Source organism: Ambystoma mexicanum, chromosome 7q (assembly GCF_040938575.1).
Source record: "Ambystoma mexicanum isolate Mex_15411 chromosome 7q, UKY_AmexF1_1, whole genome shotgun sequence".
Classification (NCBI taxonomy): domain Eukaryota; kingdom Metazoa; phylum Chordata; class Amphibia; order Caudata; family Ambystomatidae; genus Ambystoma; species Ambystoma mexicanum.
This window is the reverse complement of record NC_090941.1, coordinates 697,930,537-697,956,512: the sequence shown is the minus strand read 5'-3', so window position 1 is coordinate 697,956,512 and position 25,976 is coordinate 697,930,537.

Sequence of the window (25,976 nt, the reverse complement as noted above, 5' to 3'; positions counted from 1 at the left end):
AGAAAGAGGCACACATGCCAGCTTGTCTGTCAGTAACATATCTGCCCAAAGGAATAACATTGGATAGAACCAAAGCCTCGCTTTCAAACCACAAGGTTGTATCATACGCAGAAAGCAGGTATTAAAAAACTCACTTTGCTGCGTTTGTGAAACCACCTAGGGGTCTGCCGAAGCCAACAGCAACAAACATGCGGATTCCGGGCTCACTTTCTTCTCGAGTTATATCCAAGAGCGCAGTCGTGTTTTTTTTCTTTGACTGGATCCCATTTGCTGACAGGCTCCCGCGCTCTCCTGCGCTAGAAACACACGATCCCACGAATGATGTGTGTCTGCCAGCAGTAGTACGGGCTACTGAACTCGCTCTGAGGCACGCGAGAGATCAAAAGCGTCCATCTAATAAAACAAAAAAGAGGCGGGAGAGCGCGCAGCTGGACTAAAATTACAGCATGTTCCCAGAAAGTGCAGACGGCGCGGCCAAGCCACACGACTGCGCATTCAGACCTTCAAAACATACAACAGCTATCCATGTGATTATCTCATTGCAGGGCTATTGTCTGTTAAAAGACACCCACTGGTGTTTATGAATAGTCTCGTATTTTATAGCAAATTAGATGCTCTTCGACTGAGGCAAAAGTATGCTTTGAAATGACTGCGTCATCCAGCAACAAAATGCTTGTGTGTGTGTGTCTGTGTGCCACCGTCTGCAACTGGGAATTTCCTGTAAATAGAACGATTGCCTGAATAGCCAATCATTTCCCGCGTCTGAGGCTTTATGCTGCTGCGGGGCTGGGGGCTGAAGATGCACCAACAGATGTTCCTTCATATTAGCATATTTTCCCTTTGAGTTGCTAGCAGACAGGCAGCTGTTGGGCCACAGAGGTAGCCCAGTCTTGCAGCACTTGGGTCTGTTTCTCATCTTTCCATGCCTCAGCACATCGCTCTCTCAACTATTCTTGCTTTCAAGGGCACTTTTTTATTTGCTCTTGAGAGTTGAAGCTGTAGTGTTTTGTTTTGGCACACTTCATTCCATAGTTCTTGTATTGTGGTATTGACGCCGGCAAGTGCCAACGGTTCCCCTCCCTTGCCTTGCCCCTTCCTCGTCTCGCTCTGGAACACTTGTGTATGAGCGCGATATAAATAAAATATCAAAATATCATACCAGTATCCTGAATTGCCATATGATCACACGTGTGGCTGAAACATCAGCAACATATAGAATTGTATCTGGGTAACTGTGAACAAAACGCATTTATTCCACTGAGGGGTTTTGAGTGACATCTGATAGAAAACAAGATTGAGTTGTCTAATACGTCAGTGGCAACCTTGAGGTGAATTGCGCCCCATTGTTCATAATGCCCAAGTAAATGCTGTATATGCCCCCATGTCCCTTCTCCTGGGGTGTCCCTGTGGTCCACCAATAAGAGGGGTGCAGACAGCAGCGTACTGGGACCCAAAAGAGGCCCTGGAAATCATTTTCAAAGTGGCACTATTAAACATTTTCAGCAAGCCCAATGGGAAAATGTGAAAACACCACACACAAGAGGCCCAGGGTGCAGATGCCTACCGGGAAATCTCCAGAGTTCCCTATAAGCCAGTCCACCCCTGGGTGCAGAGGGAAGGCCTGGGAGAAGGATATGCATTATAGATGTGCAGCTCTTTCACTACCCTCTACACTACAACGCCAAATCATAGCTCAGCCCCTGATACCGTTCTGTAGAGGAGTAGCTGCATGCCTCTGCAGGAAGTCCTGCCCCCCTGTCTCCTATATGTTGGAAGTCAGAGACTGTGCCATGTTCACCAGAAGTTGTGCCAATACTGCAGCAAGTATTTGAGAAAAGGTATTCACTGAGAAAACCCTATCGAATGTACCCAGAAGAGAGGGCAATCTGAGGAAGGAACTCCCTGAAGGAATATGAAAAGGAGTGAACGAGAAGTTAGTAACATCACAAAAGACAAGCGTGATGCACTGAGAATGCTGGCTGAAGAGAATGCATGGATTTTAAAGAAATTGATGATGAAGTTAGAATCGAGTAAACTTTCATATGCAGAAAAGAAGATTGCATGTATGCAAAGTGCTACAGAAATGCAACCATTTAATAATTGTACAGATGCAGAAATGCAAGTAGACTAAGTGATCATAGAAGCTGGCTGTACGCAGTGAAAAGACTGCAGGCAGCAAAACCGCCATTGTTTAGGAACTGGACATCGGTTTCATGAATTTAGTAAGCTCGGACCCATGGAGAGGAAAGGCAGAGAATTGTGTCGCAGCAAGAAGAAGCTGAAATCGTGGAAGAGCCTGGCGAGGCTGTCTGGCCTGGCATCAAAACAGAAGTAGCTAAGGTCGGTTATCTGTTCTTGAAAGCAGTGAATGTGCGAAGATTGAATCACCCCTTACTAAGGGGCAAACAAGGAACACCAAGAGTGCCAATTTGTATTCATTTAAGACATTTAAATGCTGCAGAATGGACCAGAATCATGGTCTCCTGTCACGTGAGCTGAGGATGGAAATGGAGTTGAGCTTGGAGTCCTAGAACAACGATAGTGATTGCCTGTACTCCCATATATTCCCACAGACAAGGATACTTTGCAAGGCCAAGTACAAAGACAATCTGCATGGCAGAAGACATGGGTGATGAGAGATGTTGGGCTAATTGGGTGGGTAGGTAAAGTCAAGTCCACCTCTTGGCACCTGGGTATTAGCCCAACATCTCTTAGATGTTGGGCTTATTGAGTGGGTAGGTAAAGTCAAGTCCACCTCTTGTCACCTGGGTATGAGCTTACATGCTGGAGTAAAAATGGTGGCAATGGAATTACCGCCCAAAAAGTGGCTGTAACAGAATTACAGCCACTTTTTTACTGCACTACTGAACTCCAATGATGGCACAACCTCTTTTCAAAACTTGTGGATTGAGGAAATCTTCATCATTCATAAATACTTCTATAAGTCGCCTGATGAAAACATTAAAACAAAATGGATGACTTCCTGAATAAGCTGGATTTACTGTAGCTACAATTGTCAAGCAGGTAGTCTCTAAATGCCAACATCAGTCTAGAGCAATGATCTTCAAACTACGTGGCTGCCCTCCACCCCTTAAGGGGGCCTAGAAGAAGTCCAGAAAGGTGCAAGGCTCTTTTATATGGTTCTTATGTGCTGACAACAAACTTCTGCAAGTACTTCCCATCAAGTGTGACCATCCCACTCCTAAAGGTGTATATAGAAGCATTGCATACTAGGGTATTCTGTCATTCTCTGAATTTGTCTGAAATTGTCTTCATCTACAAGCCACAAAAAGACAATCAGGATTGTGATAATTACATACCTGTATCCATAGTCAATTATTGCCTGTTAGTGGTTCAGTTGGTCAACATCAAGATTCATGCCAATGTTTCAATACATCAACAAGACAGAGTATGCAGAGTGGCTTTGCAATGGAAACCTAGAGAGATAAAATACCTTGCTAGCTTCATTAGCTGTAAAGGAATGAATGTCCTTGCTTGCAACTGGAACTAAACGGAACTTGGAAATCAGTCACTCGCTCAGCATCTTCAAGGTGATTTATCTGGCAGGTTTTCAACACATCCTCCAGAACCTAAACATCCTTTGCACTACTACTTTGTTTGCCAAAATCGATAGCACCTCTAAAAAGATCACATGGCACCCAAAATTAAACTGATCTGTCTCTCAAAAAGCCAACACTACCTGAAAGATCCAAAGTATTTAGCTTCAGTTGGCTCAGGGATTATTGTTAGGCATTCACCATCCACAATGCACAACATTGGTCCACATTTCCACACACGAGAAACTGAAAAATAGGTCAATATCTAATGCTCTGTGCTCACAATCTACCTGACTGGCCACTTCATGGGCAGGTATTCCTCACCAGATCATGCAATGACAGCTTCCAGCACACAAGACCGTGCTTCTAGGTTCTAGAATGGCTGACAGTGGAGTAGCAGCTTAACTCAACTGCTCTGGACCTCTCCCTGAAGCTATTTATATTGAAATTATAATGAGCTCCAAGAAAAAGATTGGGGAAGCAGAAAATCCAGCCTCCAAGAAATCTAGACAAGTTCCTGAGAAGGAAGAAACCCCTAGCCTTGGCGATGTCTACAAAACCATTCTTCAGGTGGCCCAGGATGTCAGTGATATTAAACTGACAATGGCTGAGCTCAATCTGAAAACCGGTCAGCTGGATGGCAGAGTCACAGCACTAGAAAAATCCTCTTCAACTATGAGCTCTGAGATTGCTGGCAGCTTCCGGGCATACAAAAACCTACAATCTGACTTGAAGACTGAAAGGGAACAACGCTTGGATTTGGAGATGAGAATCAGAGCAAGAAACATCAGATTGGTTGGTGTAGAGGAGTCAGATGGAGATGAGGAGGATCTGCCATCCCTGGTCTTACAGATTTTTAAAGACAGTTTCCAGTGCTCTACAATCAGGAATGAAGACATGGATAATATCTTTCGGATTGGTAAACATCTGGGGAACAGAGCTCGGCATATTTTGGTCACCTTTTTACATATAAGATCTAAGGAGCGTTTGATGAAAGCTGCCAGACAGGTTGGGAAAGCCTTATTCAAAGGTAGATTGGTTTATGTCTATCCTGATTATCCTAAGGAGATCCTACATAAAAGAAGATCTTTCCAGAGTGCTAAAGAACTGGCTAGTCAACTAACTTTAAAAGCTTTTCTTAGCAGAAATAATGTTCTTACTGTTGTGTTTCCTGATGGGGACAGAAACACATCTGATCCTGCATTGGCTTTAGACTGGCTAGAAACATACAAGAGGAGCCTTCCAGCGCCTCCCATGAACAGTGAGTGACATTGTTAGTGTCCCCCCGCCCCACCATGTCTCTATATATTTTTATTTTTATTTTTAGTATGTTCTTTTTCATATTCAGTTTTTTTTAATGGCGCCGTCAGATTTTGGCAGTTTGCATTGTTTGAAATTATTGTGGAACCCCGCACTGTGCCATTCGATGGAATGCCTCTGGATCCAGGCTCACGGTGATATGCGACATGAGGAAAGGACCTTACAGCATCTGTGTGAGACGTGTGCGTGTAGACGTCGTCGTCACGGCAGTTGAATACGGAAATGCCGCTCGCTTCAACTTCGACTTCGGGAGTGGATGGTTCGGGGACTTGCGTATGCAGCCCTGCTTCGACTGCACTCTTCTTCTTCCCCGGTAGGTGCTGGGCGGATTCCCCCTGGAGGGCAGTGTCCGGACTCTCCAGTGGCGCCCCCGGTCACAGAGAACAGCATCATTGTCTCCCGCTTGAGGTATGAGATGCTCATGTGGAGCTCGGTACTGTCGGGACTGTTTCCCTCATGTCGGGGGCTGTGGATGCCGTGGGGGCGCTCCGGGCTGCACAGGATTCCCTTGCAGCTCGGCGCTACTGGGGCATATGCTATTCACATCCCACCAACTGCAATCTAGCGCCTTTTTCGGAGGACTTTTTGGGGGACTATTTGACTGCCAGGTTGCCTGCCCGGTCTTTTAGTTGGTTCAGAGCCAGTGCAGTCATCTTATGAGCATGCAGTCATCTGCTCCTCACTGGATATGTGATGGTATAATGTTCTTCATGGCCATGACTACAGCGGTGCCCAGGATGCAGTTCTTCCTTTTCCTCCGCTACGGTCACATTGGAATGCCTTCACTGCTCTTGAAGTTGGGATGCTAGTGTTATTTTAATTCCGGCAATCTTCGGTCCCTCGCCTAGCCTTGTTTATCAAGGGAACTGTGGATCAGACTTCTGGTCATTTTTGGCTAGATTAACCACCAGGAGGCACTCCCTTTTCTGTGTTATCCTTCACGTATTATATGGGGATGTCCATATCTGCCTTTACTCATTACCTTTTAACTTTTATTGAGAAGTTGCCATTGACGTTTTTCTTTTTTTTAGCCGCCTCAGATGTTTCGTTGTTTACACCATAGTGATGGAGTAGCCTGGTTCCAGGACTCTGTTTAGATATTTATGAATGGTATGGCCACAGTGTATATACATTTGAAGTTGCCTTGTCTAGCCTCACTGTTTTAGCATGGCTCTTTAGAGGTTGTGGATAGGTGCAATTGGTGTGGGGTGGGGTTCAACTGTATGTTTTGAAATAGTGATTGTTTGATATACCTATTCTGTGTTTTCAACGTGATTCTCGGTGGTGGGGTTTCTTCTTTTTGGGGGGATGACTGGGGTTCAGGTTTTTCATTCATTACTAAATGTTGTTATCTTCTGGGTTGGGTTTTCTGACCACATAGATGTCTTTTATTGCATCATTGGGAGGGGTCCTGGGGATGGTTCTCAATGTTGTTCAATTTTCTTGTTGGGCTGAATAGACTTCACTATCTTGTTCGTTCTTTTTATTTTTTGCTTATTGTTTTTCATTTTTTGTGTGTTTCTTTTACTTTTGAGTTTTTTGATATTCGTAGTGTCATGATGACTTCCCACTCAGGTGGGACTTCGGAAGACCTGCGTATTATCTCCTGGAATGTGAATGGGATCAATAACCTGCTCAAGAAAAAGAAAGTGTTTCAAATGTTGCAGGACATGCATGCAGACATCTGTTTCTTACAGGAGACTCACATATTGGAGGATGAGATATCTGGGTTGGAAAGGGAATGGGTTGGCGTAGCTGCTGGCTCTTCCTTTACTTCAAGATCAAGGGGGGTGGTCATTTTGTTTAGAAAGAAATTGCCTATGAAAGTTATACGCAGAATTGCAGACAAAGAAGGTCGAATGATTGCGTTGTTGATCGAGATTCAGGGGGAATTATTAACTCTTTGCAATGTCTATGCTCCTACGGTGGATGATGGATCCTTTTTCAGAATGGTGGCACAGACTCTTTTAGAGTTGAATAATTCTAATGTTCTGCTTGGTGGTGATTTTAATACAGTCATTGATCCAAAGATGGATAAGAGTCAGAATGGCCGTGTACTTCGTTGCGATTATCATCACCGGGCACTTAGGTCGCTTTTAGAGGAACATAGTTTGAATGACATATGGCGTCTTGAGCATCCAGATACGAGGCAATACAGTTTTTATTCCAGTGCACATGCAGTGTTTTCTAGACTGGACATGTTTTTCACTGGTGGGACTGTTTCAGACAGTCGGGTTTCTTCTGATATCGGTAATATTGTATTGAGTGACCATGCCCCTGTTGTGTTGCAATTAAGACTTAAATTTCAGTGTAAAAGGAGCTTCTCATGGAAAATGAATACCTCTATTCTATTAGATGATGATATTTTGGACCGGATCGTTTCCGAAGCTGATTTCTTTGTAAGGGAGAATCGTTCAGAGGAGATCAGTGTGGCAAATACATGGGAGGCCTTTAAGTGCTGTATGCGTGGTGTGTGTCTGGGACTGTCTAGTGGTAAACGGAAGAGAGAAGAGGGTAAGAGGCGTGAGCTTGACTCACGTATTAGGGAAATTTCTCGTGATCTGATGCTTGATCCGTCAGATTCAGTGAAACATGCTGACTTAAAAAAACTCAAAAAAGAAATGGAAGATTTTTTGTCTATGAGGTCCGAACGTAGTTTGTTCTACTCTAGGTGTACATATTTTGAGAAAGGGGAGCGTTGTGACAGGTGGCTGGCATACAGGTTGCGAAAAAGGATCTCCGATTCGGCTATAGCTTCTATGTTTGACAAGGAGGGTAGAATCACTTTTGATCCGATTAAAATCAACTCAATATTCCGCGATTTTTATGAGAATCTGTATGGCGATGAGGCTGGTATCACAGGTAGGGGTGAGAGATTTTTTGGTGATTTGAATTTACCTAAGATCCAGAATGCTGAGCGTGATATTCTAGGTGAAATGATACCAATAGAGGAGATTAAAGGCGCAATATCCGGGCTGAATGTGGGCAAATCTCCGGGACCGGATGGCCTTCCATGTGAATTTTACAGGGTCCTCCCGAACTCGGCCTTGGAACTCCTGAGAGATATGTTTGTGTCGAGCAGAATTGTTGGGTCGTTACCTAAGAGTACTAGCCATGCGTCGATTTCGGTCTTTTTAAAAAAGGATAAGGATTGCAATCAACCAGCTAGTTATCGTCCAATCAGCCTTATCAATACAGATAACAAGATCTTGGCCAAGGTTCTTGCTTTACGCTTAGGACAGTTCATGCCGGTCTTGATAGGGGAAGAACAATCTGGTTTCATGAAGAGTCGGCGTAAGTCCAGCAATATCAGGAAATTGTTATTAACCATGGAAATGGCGGACAGATTAGTGGGTGATGCAGCCATCCTGTCCTTAGATGCTGAAAAAGCTTTTGACAGCGTTAATTGGAATTATTTATATTCGGTATTGAGGGAGATGAATCTGGGGGAGGATTTTATTTCCTGGGAAGCTCTTTTATATTCCAGTCCGACGGCGGACGTTAAGACTAATGGAGTGGTGTCGGAACTGTTTTGTTTGAAGCGGGGCACGAGGCAGGGTTGCCCTTTTTCTCCTCTGTTATTCATTTTAGCGATTGAACCCCTTGCTATTTGCATAAAGAATTAACCGAATTTACAGGGCATTGAATGTTGGGGTGTGACGCAAAAGGCATGGCTTTATGCTGATGACCTCTTGTTGGTGTTGCAGAGTTTGGATATATCCCTGCCATGTCTGATGAGGGTTTTGTCAAATTTTCATGATTGTTCTGGATACAAGGTTAACCACCTGAAGTCAGAAGTGTTGCCTCTGTCCAATGGATGTGATAAATCCCTGGTTGAGGGGCTAGGGTTTTCTTGGTGTGATAAGCGCTTACGCTACTTGGGGGTATGGTTGACAGTTCCAGTCTCCCGTATGGTTGATGAAAACATGAGTGTGGTAGTACGAGATTGCAAATTGGTTTTGGAAAGGTGGTCTTTTCTTAAACTTTCACTATGGGGTAAAGTCAATGCCCTAAAAATGAATTTGGCCCCCAAGATTAACTTTATAACCAGTATGCTTCCACTGAGAATTAAGTGTAGTTATTGGAAAGATCTAGATCGCCTTATTCAAGAATTTTTATGGGACAAGAAACCGCCCAGACTTAGTCTATGGAAATTGCAACGTCCAATTAATTTGGGTGGTCTAGGAGTCCCGAACTTTAAGGCTTACCATTTATCATTTTCTGCTCATTCTTTTGTTCCGTTTCTGGATGGTAAGCTGGACAGATGGGCGGTGGCGGAGTCGAATGCATATGGGCCATTGGGCCCGGAAGCACTGTTGACCACTAACACAAAGATTACGGGGGGAAGCCTGTTAACCACGTCCTTTTTGCGCAACTCTTGGATTGAGGTCCTGAATTTAATTGGGAGGGACGCTTTTAAGTGTAAGAATGCCTCTATCTGGCTGAATCCTAGGATTAGAGATAACTCCAGGACAATTTTTTGGCCCGAATGGTTCCTAATGAATGTTAAAAAGGTCTCGGACTTGGGGAATGATGATCGGTGGCTGACTGCTGCTGAGCTGAGAGAGAGATGGAGTTTTGAGGACTTGTCGGACTCGGCTTATAGACGACTCAAGAGGTCTATCGGTGAGGTGGACTGGTCTGATTCCTTTGACTTGACTATTTTTCTGACGGATTCTAATGGACAGGGGGGTGGTTTAGCCAGCAGGTTATACAAACTTTTCATGTCGTATTTTAGGAACAATGACAATTTACGGGATGTCTGGAGTGAGCGAATTGGGTCTGATATTGATCTTGAGGCCTGGCAGAATATATGCGGAAATGTCTCATTATGTTCACTGAATCTGGGCGAAAGGTCTAGACAAATTAAGATCCTGAAGCGTGTGTATTGGTGTCCGGAAACGTTACATAGAAGGGGTATGACTGACAACACTGATTGTTGGGGTTGTGCTCAGGAAGTGGGAACATTGGAACACATGCTGTGGGCCTGTGAGAGGGTCAGGGCTTTCTGGATAGACATTTGTGATGTGTGTGTCCGAATTTTGGGTGAAGGGTGTGTCCTAGACTTTAAGACAATGATCCTAGGGGAAGATTCCGAGCTGGCTGAAGTCAGCTCTCCCCTCAAGAAATGGCTTTTCAGAGCTACTATTGTTGCTAAAAGGTTGATCCTTCGAGGATGGAAAGGTCGGATCCGTTCGTCATTTGAGGAATGGGTTCAAGAAATGCATAGCCTGTCTAGAACAGAAAAAATGATCTACAGATTGAAATGTAAGTTGTCCTCATATGAAAAGATTTGGAACATGGTCAATGATTTTTATTGATCCGTTTTTTTTTGTTGCCATTCCTGGTTGTTCCTCTGTACTTTGATATTTTTTTTTTGTATATACATGTAAATAAATAAATAACAAAAAAAAAACAAAAAAAAAAAAAAAGACCGTGCTTCTAGAACAAATGCAAAGAAGTGCCCATAAATAAACATGGCACACAGTACTCCAAAACCTGGGAAAATAAAGCCTTACCAATAACCCATGCACGTTTTACAAAACATCTGTGGTCAACACACACGGCTATTGTGGGGTGCATTCAAAGGCCCTAAACAGAAGTAAGTTTCACATAAACAGCAGGATTGAAACCCTGAAACAAAAACGGCTTGGGCTTTGCTTGTTTTCGAGTAAAATTGAACAGCCATGTGGAAAGGGGGCCTACCTGTCAGAACCAAGGTGAAAGCAGCATTTTAATTTACAAAAAAAGGAAAAATCAAAGATCCCTTTCACATGGAAAACAGGATTCTTTTTTTTTAACTTTCTTTATCAAAGATTCACATCACATACCAACGGAGCACTTACATTATGTCAACATTCATATTACATTTGCGACTGTTGCCGCACGGTACCATACAGATGTGCAGAGAAGGTCTGGTTTTTACCTCGGGTAGTCCAGTTATACATTAAATCAGCAACAGGTGAACAAGCAGCTATTCGCTCCCCCCATCCCAGAACCTTCCAGGTAGGTAATTACCCCTTTAACATCAGTTCAGTAATTGGTTCCATCCTTCAAGGAGAACAGGTAAGCAGTGAAGGGCCCCCAAATGTCCTTCGGTCTGTTTTGTGGGCCGCACAGGCTCCCGTATTCTTTAGCAATGTCACTATGCCATGTCATATCTTTAAGCCACATTTTTGTCTCTGGTGGGGTGGAGCTGGTCCATTTCAGTAGGATACAATGCCTAGCAAGTATCATACTTGTCGTGACCAATTTCCGATATGGTTTAGAGATGGTTGGGTCCCAGCCAAGCATGCAGGTCTTTATTTCATAGAGGACAGGTTGTCGCAGCATTGCCGAACAGCACTCCACCACCCCCACCGAGTAAGGCCACAGCTTTATAAAAGCCCACATCATATGAAAGAAATCAGCTGGATCATGGCCACTCTGCCGGCAGCATGCCGACTTTGATCTGTCAAACCGGTGTGTGCGGGCTGGGTACATGTATGTGCAGTGAAGTGTCTTCAATTGGATTAGTTGTAGCCGTGTATTGAGTACTCCGTTATGTGTATTTCCGCATGCCAGTGCCCACTGCTTATCTGTAAAGGGGTCCCAAGTCCTCCTACTGTTGTAATCTGCACTTCAATGGCACCTGTGGGGTGTCGCGTTGGATAAGCTTGTATATGTAGGAAACCATCCCCCGGCAGCCAGGTGAGTTGACGATGTACTAGAGTAGCGGTGTCGTGGCAGGCCTCTCCGGAAAAGGCTCGGACCATTCCTTAAAAGCTGCCCGCATTCTCATGTATCGTAAGCTACGATGCAGGCCCCCTCCCATTTTTTCGAAGAAAGACTCCTAGGTGACAAAGAAATTATCTGGGTACATGTCTGCCATCCTAAGTATCCCCGCACCCTGCCACTCCTTTGTGATAGTCTCATCACACGTCAGGGCTATTGTTTCCATATTACATAACTGGACACCCGGGTCAAAGGGGACGTCCACTCTCACTCTCTCCAGCGCCCTCCTCCATGAGTGAGATGTACATGCTACTGGGTCGTACTTCCATTTGTCCGCCACCCTTTGGGACACCAGGACCCCTTGGAGAGAATAAGGGTGAATCAAACATTTTTCTATGCAGACGTAGGGAGAGGCCCGCGCCGCGGCATCCATGTTGAGGCAAAATAGAGTTGTGAAGCCAGAAAGTATAATTCGATGTCTGGGGCTGCGACCCCCCCTCGTCTCTAGGTAAAGTTAGTGTCTCTCAGCTAATGCGGGGGCTGCGAGGGTGCCAGGCTAGCTTAATCAAAAGTGTCTTCACATCCCTAAAGAATTCGACCCCCGGCCACACAGGGTTGTTCTGGAAAATGTACAGCAGCTTGGGGACAATCACCATCTTAACCACCGCTATCCTTCCCAACAATGATATTGGGAGCCTGCACCATCCTTCAACTTTTTCTCTCAGAGCCCGCAGATCTTGGAGGTGGTTATCCTCCAATAGTGTGTGCGCACTCCTACTGATCCACACTCCCAACCCCACCACCTCCTGCGAGATCGGGGCCAGGTTGATCACCAGATCCTTGAGGTATAGTATTGCATCATCAGCGTACAGTGACACCAGTTCCCCGGTCCCTCCCATGGCTAGGCCCCTCATCACATGTTATTTCTGTAGTCGCGCTGCCAATACCTCAATTGCGATAGCGAAGATCAGGGGCGAGAGTGGGCAGCCCTGCCTGGTCCCCTGGCCCAGTGCAAAGGGTTAAGAGCGCATCCCACCCACCCCTATGCAAGCGGCCGACCCATTGTACAGTAACCTCACCACCGAGAGAAACTGGGGGGACCCCCACCTGCCTCAGTAACTCAAGCAAATAGTCACACTCCACGGAGTCGAATGCCTTTTCCATATCTAACAGCACTGCCACCACCTGTACATCGTGGTCAATCTGGGCCAGTATTGCAAATAGCCTACGGAGGTTTGCTGAGGTCGATCTGCTGGGTATGAAGCCTGATTGATCCACATGGATTATGTTTGATATATAGGGAATAAGCCTATCCTCGAGGATCTTGGCAAAGATTTTCCTATCCAAGTTTAATGTGGATATTGGCCAGTTTTCAGGCTTTGGGATTAAAGTTATAACAGCTTCCTGCATCGTCTGGGGGAGGCTCCCCATCTCCATACCCTCCTCCCATACCTTCAGCATGTATCCGGCTGCCTTCCAGCCCCATTCCTTATAAAACTCGGCTGTAATACTGTCTCTGCCGGGCTCCTTGGAAGAAGCAGAGCTCGAATTGTGCCAATAATCTCATCAGAAGTGAAAGGGGAATCTAATGCAAGGGCCGCTGCCTCTCCCAGCACCGCCTGCCTCGCGGACAAAGTCTACAAGGGCCACTCCGATGGGTGGCCTCTTAGAGGATACAAGGTCTCATAATATTATAATATTGCCTAAACATGGCTGCAATCTTGGTTTGTCTCACCACTAGCAGCCCCGTCGAAATTCTTACCGCTGCTATGTCTGTAATGCCGTTCTCAGGTGAACCATCATCGCCAGTAACTTGCCTGGTCTGCCTGGCTCACTATATCTGCGGGCCATGGCTGGCCGGACTAAGAACTGGGTCTCCCTCTCTGCTAGGTCCCAGAATTTGTCCAGCTCCCCACACAGGTCGGCTGTAGGCCCCATCCCCTGGCCCTCATCTACTTGTTTTTCTAGTATGTAATCTTCGTCTCCGTCTTGACCAACTGCCTGCAAATAGTTTTTAGCACCCCCAGCTCCAGCGAGAGACAGCGACCCCACAGCACCACCTTAAATGTATCCCAGATCCTGCCCATCGACTGAACACAGCCCAAGTTCATGCAGAAATACGATTTAATTAACTTGAGGACTTCACTCTTGAACACCAAATCCGAAAGAGCTGCTGATTTAAATCGCCAAAAGGGTCATTGCACTCTATCCTCTTCCGGGCTGATCGACCAAAGGAGAGTCGATGTTCAGATAGTGTTCTAGGGAGAAGGACACATTTAGTCATCCGGTGAACCAGCAAGGGTCCCACCAGGATGTAATCCAGTCTCGAGGAGGTACCATGTACAGATGAGTGAAATGAGTACTCCCTATCATCTTAGTGCAGTACCCTTCAGACGTCCCCCAACTCAAAGTCCTGCAGGCACCCTAATATCACCTTGGCTGCTCTGGAGTGTGGCCGCTCGGCCTCAGTTGATCTGTCTTTATTTGGATCGAGTATTATGTTTAGGTCACCTGCCCACACCTGGCATGTGTGGAGACACCCCTGGCACCTGCTGACTAGTGATTCAAAGAAGCCGGGGTCGTCCACATTGGGTCCATAAATATTAAGAAACGTCACCAGTGTGGTGCCCAGGGATCCAGACACAATGACGAATCTTCCATTGGGGTTTGTAATCGCCTCAGATACACGGAAACCCAGTGACTTATGTAGCATCATCATAACTCCAGCCGAGTAAATTGAATATAATGTATAGTGCCAACATTTACCCCAGGACCTACTGACTCCCTCGTTCATGCTACCCTCCAGGTGTGTCTCCTGTAGGAACAATATCTTAGTGCCATGACGCTCGCAGAAGTGGACAACCTTGCGGGTCTTGCGCGGGTTGTTTAGGCCCCTCACGTTCCAGCTAAGTATCTTGATTGGCATTGCGCCTGTGTTTTGTATGTACATGTCTCAATCGGTTCTCTCACTCTGAGTAGGCAGTAGGTGCACCAGTGCCCTTGGTTATGCAGTGTGAATCATTTTTAAACAAAACCTTCAGCATCCCCTTTGCCCTACCCCTACCCCCTTCCCTGCAATGCCCAGCAACCCTTTGAACCCCCTGTCCCAACCCACACTGCCGTCCTACAACTCGCAGTGGCGCATCCCCCCCATTCCACGTCCCTTAAACCATCGGTTCACCATTGGGGACCGCCTGGGGGCACCAGAAACCACGCCCAAAGTGACCGTTTGAATCCCAGCCCCCAGGGGGGGAGGGGATCGGTAAAGCAATTCTCGTGTCATTCTACATGATTGATTCATTACATCGTTTTTTAAGGTTACATTTTCAACCTCCATCGGGAAGCAGCTGCGATTCTTACACCTGTGTCCCATCGAGGCATAAATCCTCATAGACTTTTCCGCTCGTGTTCCAGTATCTCCCTCCTCTTTTCGCGCTTATCTCCAATGCTTGGTTATGAGTCAGCTCGGTTCTTCAGGAGGGATTCAATAAAGTCATAAATGGTGCTGGGGTCAGTAAAGAAGTGGGCCTGGCCTCCGTGCTGGATCCACAATTTAGATGGGTACAGCATGGCGTACTATATCCCCTTGTCTCGGGGGGTCCTCTTAGCTGCCAGGTAGGAGAGGCAGGCCTTCTGAACTGATGGGGTGCAGTCCGGGTAGAACGAGACCCTGGAGTTCTCGTACATTAGGTCTCCCAGTTCCCTGGCTCTGCGCAGCACGACGACTTGGTCCCTATAATTAAGTAGGCATGCAATTATTGAGCGAGGGTTCTGACCCGGCCTGGGTACAATTTGCGACACCCGATGCGCCCTGTCCACCAGGAATGGGGTTGATAGCGGCGGGTCTTGTAGCACCTCCTTTTTGAATGTCTCGATGAAGGTTTCCATATTGCGTTGGGGGATCGACTCCGGCACTCAGACCACCCGGATGTTCTTTCTGCAGGATCTCGCCTCCGGGTCTTTGTTCTTTTCCTTTATCAGCTTGACGTCCCTTTGCAATTCCTGGATTGCCTGCACCGTCTCACCGCTGGTATCCTCCAGGGCCTCCACGCGTTGTTCCTCTTCGGAAATCCATCCGCTCTCCTTTTCAATACGTTTTTGCATCCTTTTTACTTTGTACACTAGACCGTTGAGTTTAGTGTTAATTGAAGCAAAGCCCGACCTCATTTCTGCCAATACTTGATTAAGTGCAGTCTGTTGGAGGTCATTACTCATGCCCGCATGAGGCTCCTAAGCTCTTTGGATGGCATCTCTGGTGGGTTCATCCCAGGGAGCAGGCATCTTTTCACTGCCTGTATTTAAGCCTGATTTCCGAGAGAAGGTTAGGCGAGATTGTCTTTTGTTGCCTTTCGCCATACAGATCACTATTTATCAGCTGGCAGGTTCCTGCCCATTAACCTCCGTAGCTCTAGGAACCCAGGCTTCACAATGTCATTAGAGAATGTATCCAAGGGGTCTATCAACTATGCCTAGCCAGCGTTTCAACCCTGTCTCATGTGGGAGCCATGCAATGGATAGTCTGCCACAAGGAGGAAAATGGTCCACCCCCAGTGTGCTGCTGCTTGTAATTGCATGGGCCTGGGTTGTGTCCCCACCCCTTGCGGTGTAGCATTCACTGGGGAGTGCCTTCAGGTTCTATCGCTTGGTTTTCAGGTGTTAGCTGCTGTGGGATTCCATCTCCGTCCACTCCAGGGGCTCAGAGCTAGCTCCTCAGCCCCCTCTGCCCCCACTCGTAGTGTTGGTGTTGTGGCAGGACCCTTATTTCCTGTATGTGGGCCCCAGGGGCTATTCTACACTCCAGGTGGGACGGGGGTCCCCGTTCCCCACCAGGGTCGCCCTGCTGCTGTTCCAGTCAGCCAGGCATGCCTAGGCTCCCACAGGGGGGGCGAACCACATAGTAGATTGCTTCTGCTAGATTTTACTTACACCATCGGAAGTGTAGCAGTCACTGGGGAAATACTCCAGGTCCTTTTCTTGTGTTTAGGCATTGACTGCTGCAGTATTCCACCTCTGTCCACCCCCAGAGGCACAGATCCGGCTCCTCAGCTCCCCCACTCGCAGTGTAGACACTGCAAAGTATTCTTAATTTCCTGCTTGTGGGCCCCGGGGGCCTCCCGTGCTTCAGGTGGGGTGGGGTCCCCGTCTCCCACTGGGGTTGTCTTGCCACTGTTCCAGTGGGGCATGTCGGTCAGCAAACCACTCCCGCTGGTTTATGCACAGAGTGGCCCCATCCAGGCCCCATCACCGTCAGGCCAAGCAAGTGTCTTTGGTGTGTTCTCCAGCTCCAACGTTTTCCTTCTTGTGCCTCAGGGGGCCTCCGCTGTGGTGGCCTCCCACCCCAGCCCAGGGGCCACCCCCAGCCACTGCTGTGTGATCGGTGGGCCAGTTCCCCGGCCACCGGTGTGTCTGTTCTTTCTCTGGAGGGGTTAGCGTCTACTTGTCAGGGGCAGTCTGCCCGAGTGCGGGGGTTCCTCCCAACATGCCCCCCGACAGGTGTTTGTTTGTTTGTTTGTTTATTTATTTGTACTGCGCACCGGCCCCGGAGGTATCAGGGCGCAGAAGTTACAAGGCAGTTTGCAGCTTAGGTTACAGCAATAAATTACACATGGCAAATACGGAACAAGGTCAGGCAACAAAGTCACAAGTTATATGTCATCACAGACAGAGATAGGAGCACAAGCAGGAGCACTATATCTAGGACCTAAAAGCAACATTTTATAGGTCACACTGGTGCCAGCCATTTTTGGTGACACTGTTTAAGAATCCTATGTTCCGGGGGGCGCTACAGAGCCCGGTTCCAAGATGGCTGCACTCAGTGGAGCTCCATGAGGGTTCGTAGAAAAGGGGGGTCGCATACACCTCCAGAGGGCATGAAATCACTGCAGACATTTCTGAGACCGGCTGAAAGTGGTGCTAGTGCCTGTGCAAAGTTTCGCTATCAGCGGGAAGCCAGTGAAACTACGGCGACAGTAGAAGGTGCGAAGCGGCTGGAGCCGCGTCCCCATCTGAGCCCGAGGATTACGTTGCTGCCGGCGGAGGGAGCTGCGGGACCCAGGACACGGACCCTCTGGGACCTCATGGACCCCAGAAGCAGGGAACATTGCCAAGACCTGACACGATCCCGCTGGGGTAAATAAAACAAGATGGGTGTCCCCTACACCATGGACCTAGTGAGCAAAATGTACAAAAACAAAGAAGGGGGTCACATGGATGAGTACTGGGTTAGTAGAAAGTACTCAAATCGTGGAAAAGAGGTGGACAGATAAGAGGCCCAGTCATAACAACTTCATATTTTCATATTTTAATATTTATCAAAAAACACTATAAAATTACATAAAATATGATAATGAAATATCAACATTAAAAAATTCATTATAAGTCGATATTAGTACAAACAATTCTTGTATCAAACACATTTACATATGTAACAGCAATTTAGATCACACATTTCTTGACCAAATATTAATGGTGGTCATACATATCCATCTCATATTCTGAGGTATTATTCAGTAATAGAGATGCAAAGAAAGTACTGCAAGCAAAATAAAGTGCTTAGTGCAAAAGGTGCTAAGTGCCAACTGTACATACAAGATGTTAAAATGTCATTACAGTTTCGGCAACAAAAATCTATCTAGTTCAATCAGGTGAGCTAGTAGTCGCCTTCTTCAGGGCGCACTGTGGAGTACAAATTAGAGTGAAAACATACTGGTACTAGAATTCATGTACAATTAATCAATGACCCAGTAGTTCTCGTAGATGAAACGTTGGATGATTCCAAAGCTTGATTGTAGGTCTCAAATCTAAATTGGTCCGCATATGGTGCCTAAAATCATAATTATTTGGATGACACAACCCAAGCGAAACAAAAGATGATAGTCAATATACATCTCCGGGTTTACAATGTTTCCAAAATTTGTCAAGCCACTGATGGATCGATTTTCCAATGGAACTGAAGAGGTCCAAATGACTGGAACCTTAAACATATAGGTCCTTGATTTGGGAACCCGCATGTGACCTCATGGAGTGTCTCATCACCTCAAAGGTAGAACCGCAAGTGAGCACAAGTGGCTCCCGCTGGGGGATTGGGCCACTCTGGCGCTCCCCTTACCATGCAGGAAGGCACAGAAGATTTCCAGAGGAAAAGCCTTGGGGTCGCCAGGGCTCCCGGTGTCCTGATCCGGCGGGCCCTGCAGCTGGGGAATATTGGCGGAGAGCGAGGACGAATCCCCGGCACACGCGTAGCAGTTGAGGAGGGGGCACAAGTGGTGTAGTGCTGGATGGCCTAGAACTCTTAGCTGAAGACCTGTACACTAATGGCCTGGAGCCTGTACCCTCAGAGGTGTAATGCGGGAACGGGGCTGGCAAGTATGTCCCGGCCACGGATCACATTGTGGGTGATCGCGCCTCTGAGGGTAAAAGTAGTTTAAATGTGAAAATGTATCACTGCTGACAGAAACATTTCAGGGAAAAAATATGATGTGTGGGTTGACAAACAGCAATGGATATTAGGTTTCACCTGCAAAACTCCAGTGAAATTTGAAAAGCCACTTTGTGTTCATGAAAAAACATTTCAGCCTATGACAAACCCTTTTCCTTGCTGTGGGAATCTTCACAAGGAAATCTCCCACTCCGAGTCTGGATATTAGATCTCCCATCTAATTGCCAACTACAATAAAGTGTCTAGCTAAAGGTGACGAAATTCAGTGTTCTCCAGACCTGCTGGCTCTTAAGGCATTGCCTACAGGAGAAGTGCACCATGGCTGGAGTATGACTAATATGTGTGGAAATGGGGGAAGCAACTTCAAAGAGAAAACTTCCAACACAAAGAGACTGATAGAAAAAAACTCTGGGTGCAGTCGGACCTAGTGAAAATAAATGGGCGGAAGGCAGCAGAAGGTCCATTTGTCCCATATGAAGATTCACAATTAATTTAAAGGACTATTAAAAGGGGGACCAGCTCGCTATAGGGCTTAGATAGACCTCTCAAGAGCTATTTACTGGGTTAATAGAGAACGCCTTTGCGAGAAGCTGGAAAGTTGGGGGCTGCCAAAACCCCTGCCGGCGATGTTAGCCAATCTACATAAGGACACTACTGTGAGAGTTAGATTGGATGACGTGGGCCATTTGTCGGAGCATGTGAGAGTGGAGAGGGAGTAAGACAGGGGTGCATAGCAACCCCTATTCTCTACTTAGCAGACATGTTGAAAACACTGGATACATCAGATTTGGCCAGCCCTAAAACTGACTCTTGTCAGATCAGATGGCTCGCTTATGATGATGATATCGTCCTACTGGACAACACAGCGGTTGGGCTCCAGCTCCTGTTGAACTCATTTAAGACATGTGCAAAAGAAAATAACCTTTCGATCAACCCCGGGAAATCTAAAATAGTGATTTTCAAAAGACCAGACAGAAAGGTGACTAAATATAAGTGGGCTCTGGGGAACTATTCCAGTATTAGAGAAGGTGGTCTACCTGGGCTTCACATTATACTAATCTCCAACGGTGGGCCAAATAAATATAGATTTCTATGAAAAGAGTTCTCAATTAACATCACAATGGAAGAAACTATTGGTGAAATACTGCACATTTTCCCTAACACTGGTTATCGAATTCTACACACTAAAATGATCCCTGTAATCACATATGGCCTAGAAGCTAAACCATTGCACTGGCAAACAAATTGGCCCAGACTGGAGGGGCGAATATGAAAGAAAGTTCTTGGTCTTCCTCAGAGCTTCCCAATAACCAGTTTAAGATAGGAGTTAGGTCTGAGATCACTTAATTCGCAAGCAGAATGGAATCTAGTTTCCCTATATCGATTGATAGTGGCACCACAAGCTAACTCGCTCTATGGAGATATAAACAGACACTTGAAGTATTCTTTTTCAGTTTTACTAACTAACCTAAAACCAGCTGATTAGAGAATACTGATGGAATGCGACAGTGACGTTGATACTCTTCTGTATAATCCTTTAAAGGTGAAAAAGGTGATGAAAACGATTGATTGGATTCACAATCGATGATTATGCACAAGTTGCAAGTTGCGCAACTGACTGGAAGGTGAGACAGACCTTCTTAAGGGTCCCATTAAATCTGATCCACACGGGTGAGGTACTGTACAACTGGGGCCGGAGAGGAGAAACAAAAAAAAATATGTTCAATTTGCAATGACCCAAGTCAGCAGTCCATTAGACATATTCTAATGGAGTGCAGGAGTACCTGGGACGTAAGAGCGCGGTATATGCAGCGATTTGTAGAGAGAGAAGAGGGTCTAACTTTAGACATTTTCTGGGACAGACTAATGGCAGGCCATGAGGCATCACTTACTCTAAATGTTATCCAGGTACTTCAGATTTGTGGTCTAACAGAACATTAACATCACCAGTGGTAAAGGGATACACCTGTGAAGAGATCAGAAAATAGGAGATTGGATTAGTATGTCTATCAAGAATTTGTATGTAATTTTGTAACAAGTAATACTGCTTTATGTGTTTCTTTTATATGTTCTTTTTGTTTTTCTTTTTGTATATGCGAAAAAGCCGATTTTCGTTAGAACACATTAAAAAAAGGACTGTTATCATTTAGGACCTTTTCTCAGCGACCATAAGGAAGATTGATATCATCTATGCACCAATTTATTAGGTAATGTGCAGGTGATTCTGGAGATATAAATTCATCCACCTGCGACTCATGGAACTGTAATGGCTATCTAAGATTTGTTTCTGGCAGATCGGAAAATGTTCTAAATGTGAGAGTTGGTGAGCGGGTGGCGAATAGAATTAGGGATATGGGTTATAACTTACATATTCATAATTGTTATGCTTTTTATGGAAATGGCAGAAATGAGCCACATGGCCATGCTACATGGTACACACTTGGTGGTCGGCTTATCTAATTCTGCATGATTAGCGGAATCCAAAAATATGTCTATTATGGCAGTTGCTAGGAAAATTATGAATTTGTGATACATAACCAGTTTTTGCCAAAAAAGTTGAAAGGAGAACACATGGCAATTACAAATGGGAATTGTCGTTTGTTGCTCCAGACCCCTAAACCAATCCTGACTTCGACACTGGGAAGGGTAACTGTCCAATCCTAGTTGCAGGATTTATTGCAGAGTACTTCCCCAAGATTGTAAAATTGGTGGTGTCATCACTGCTATATAAGGGGGACTGCACTAGGAGGAGAACACACACACAGAGGAGTCACACAGAGACAGGGACAGACAGACAAAGAGACAAGGATGGCTGCTGAAACTTACCATCTTGCAGCTGTAAGGAAATATCAGAGAAGATTGCTGAGAGTGCATTTGGGTGGAGCTGTCTATTTCTGGGAAGGCCTCAAAGCTCACTGAGTCCTATGTTGGAGAGCAGGAGGCCATCTTTGAGAGTGGAGTGACCAGACCCCTGCCCTATCATTCCAGAGTGTCCTGAGATGCAGCTGGCTTTCCTGAACTTTAAACAGAGGCTTTCTATGTAAGTGGAACAGAGCCCTGGGAAACCAAAAGGTGGGGGAGTCTGCTTGCCTTGATTCCTTTCCCTTTAAATTGGACGTGGGCAAAACCGCCTATACACTTAGCCTATTTAACAAAACATATTAATGTAACTAATTCCCCATTTGTCCGAAAACTACGGAGGGGATTTTGTTAAAATTGAAAATTAACAAATCTCACTTCCCAGTGTGTGCTGAAAACTATAGCCTATGCATTAATTGGGTAATCCTTGTTGTCCTGCTGACCCCGACTTCATCAAGGAAGAAGGGTGTCTTTGTTCTTAAATCAATCCAATCTTTTTATCCAGCTTCCCAACAAAAGCCTTTTAGAGGAGGGGGTCTGAAATCCAGAATTCCCCAAATCATTCCCATTGTTCTGTCCCACTTTGCCAACACAGCCAAAATGCGGGCGGGGGGCAGAAAAACAAACCTCTAAATCTCCCTGTGTTTATTTAAACCAAAAGTGTGGGCAAGATCAGAATTGCCATATTTTTTGTACCAGTCTTGAAATCCTACTGCTAGCCTTTTAAGCATGCAGGAACATCAAAACTGCACAACACTACATTATAATTGCTTTCATTATTGATCAGAGTAGTTATTTTGTGAAGTGAAATTTGGCCTGACTCACTCTGCAGGGCACACTCTGGATGTTCTGATCTCTTCAGACCTTCCCCTCTCGATCCCTCTCACTTCTTCTCTCTCCTGGTGTGATAACTTTCTCCTTTCCTCCCATCTCACCCTCTCTACCCCTCAGGCCAAGCCAACCCAGCACTGACACCTACCCCTGTCCCCCCCTAGGCCGACTCACACGTGACACAGCCCTTTGCATGCTCCCCTCTGCTATATTTGATACTCTCGATGTTGTTGCCCCTGTCATGAAGATCCTCTTGAAGCCCAAAGCCAAGTGCAACTCTTGGTACAACTCAGACCTCATCACCCTTAAACGCAATTGCAGGGTGGCTGAGAGGAAATGGTGTTCTTCCGGTTCATCCGCTGACAAACTGGCCTGCTGCCTGCTCCAATGGCAATACCGGCTCTCCGTCCGCACCAAAAAGTGAGTCCACATCTAAGCCCACATCTCGCCAGCATCTAACTCGGCAGAACTCATTTCATCTCTAAAACTCAGGACATCTTGTCCTCTCTCTCCTACTCTCTCCCTCCTCCCTGCTCTTCCTCTGGCCCTTCTTCAGCCACCTCTCCTCCCTCCTTCTCTGCCTTTCCCCTGTTCTCCTCAGAGGAGGTTTCTAGACAAGTCCGATCTATGAAAGTCTCGTCAAAACAGGTTCACCCCTGTTCCTCCAAAACTATCAAGGACCACATTGAAAACCTGGCTCCTGCTCTGGCAGATTTCTGCAACCATTCCTTCGCCACTGGAGTCTTCCCATCTGCCCTGTAGAAAGCCCTGTGCACCCTTTTCTTAAGAAACCCTCTGCCGACCCTTCCTTCCCGGCTAACTATCGCCTAATCTCCATCACTCCATTCCTAGCAAACTCCTGGAAAAACTGGCCATCTGCCAGCTTAATATTCACTCTGAATCTGTTGGTTGTCTCCATGACCATCAGTCTGCCTTCAGAGCTTCCAGAAGCACGGAAACCTCTCTACTGAACATCCGTGAAGACCTGCTCTTCAACCTCGATTCCAACACCCCATGTGTCCTTATCTTACTTGATCTCTCTTCTGCCTTTGAAACAGTCAACCATGCCATCCTGCTCAACCGTCTCCGTGATAACCTGGGTATCACCGATCAGGACCTGGCTTGGCTGACCTCCTTCCTCTCCGATGGACCATCCCAGGTCCAATTTGGGTCCTTCCTCTCCTCTATCTCTAGCTCTACCTCTACCTGTGGTGTTCCCCAGGGGTCTAACCTCTCTCCTTGGCTGTTCAACCAGTACCTGGCACTTCTTACCCACCTCATTGCCGCTCTCTGCCCCAACTTTCAGTGATATGTGGATGACATTCAACTCATCTTCAGGCTCCCCTCGGCCACCTCTTCTCCTTCTCTCATCTCTGACTGTCTGTCCGCCATCCAAGAGTGGTGCACCGCCAATGATCTCTGCCTTAATGCAAGTAAGACTGAGACTCTCCTCATCGGCACACCTGCTCCCTCCTTTCCTGTTACTCTTTGTCCGGCCTCTCTTGGCCCTCTTCCTGCTCCCACCTGTGAGGCTAAAAACCTCGACTCCACACTTTCCTTCTCTCCTCACATCTCTGACGTCTCTAAGAAGTCACATTACCAGCTGCACCTCCTCAGAAGTATTATTCCTTTCCTCTCCTTCCCCCAGAAGCTCACTGTCTCCCGAGCCCTGGTTCCCTTTATGCTGGACTACTGCAACAGCCTCTTTCTAAATCTGCCTGCCTCCACTCTCCGCCCTCGGCAACTCATGCAAAACAGGACTGCGAGACTTGTCCTCGGCCTCAAGCCCAGGGACCGTATCTCTCCAGGACTGAAATCTCTGCACTGGCTCCCAGTGGCGGCGAGGATTACGTTCAAAACCCTCTGCATTGTGCACAAGGCCTTCTGGAGCATGAGACCTCAAAAGCTTCAACTCTCTCTTCCTAAATATCTACCTTTTCGAGCGCTTCGCTCATCCGCCTCCAACTCCCTCAGGGTCAGTCGCTTCTCCAAGCAGCGAGTTGGTGGTAGATCTCTTTCTTCTGGTGGGGTCTCCCTTGGGAACAGCCTCCCTGCCTCCCTGAAACTGAGGAGAACCATCTCCAGTTCTGGAAGCACCTCAAGACCTTCCTCTTTGCTTCCGCTTTCTCTCCTCCTCTCCCCTGCTGATCTCCTGGCTGAATCTGAAACTGCATTGGTTACCTGGCTACCCTCTGATTCCAGGCACAGTTCCCCCCGCTGCCAGTTGCACACCTGCAGTGCCCCTCTGGCAACCCTTGCACTCTAGGACTGTTTCTGCATCCCTACAGCCCCTATTAGCACTAGACACCTGATGTCTGCACTTACCCTTGCACTTGCCACCAGCTGGCCGCACTATATTATTATTTATTGCCTTATTTATTTTACTTTCACCCTATGTACCACACTGACCCCTCCCCGTTCCCCCTGCCCTTTTTCCCCTTCCCCCTTCCCCTGCACCTGCGCGAACTCAATGTCACCTGGCCTAGTAGGATCGTTGTCTCTATCTTCCCTCTGTTCCCCTCCCTTGCCTCGTCGCGCCTTGAAACACTTGTGTATAGGCGCGTTATAAATGCCATATCATATCATATCATAAAATGAATTGAAACTTTGCTCAGATCATCATTGGAGGCACGCATTCTGGCTGCTTAAGCTTCGAGAAATCTGCTTGCACACTGTAGACTTCATTGGATGAAGGAATTGACACTAGCTGAATTACTTGTTTACGTGTCTAGAATTGAGCTGAAACCTGTAACTTTTCTATAATCTGAAAAGTAAACCTGGCATAACATATACTGGTCTCCAGTGAATAGTCCCCAAAAATGATCATTGTTGGAGATGAAATGCTTCAAAATGTCTATTTTTCAGTTATTCCAAATGTTCTAATCCCTACATTCTTGTTGGAAGACAATGAAGTAAGACACAAAATGCCTCGGCACTCCAAAATAAAGCTAAACCCAAAGACAGTTCCCTTTATTGACCTCTCCCCATTCACCTTCTTACCAAAATACCAGAAGAAGTTGCTTTTGAAAGGCTTTATTCTGGTAAAGAAGCATGTCCTGTCGTTGGGGCCTTACATAGGTAATTAGCAAGTACACAGCTGTCTGTCAGACATGTGGAAACTAGCACTATAAGACAACCCCCAAAGTCAATGAATCGGAATGTATTGAGTACTGGAACAGGTTTGGATCTATATAGAATGCGTGACTTACAAGCCTTCCTTTGGGCTTCTAGATGACTGGCTGGGGCCCATATTGGTA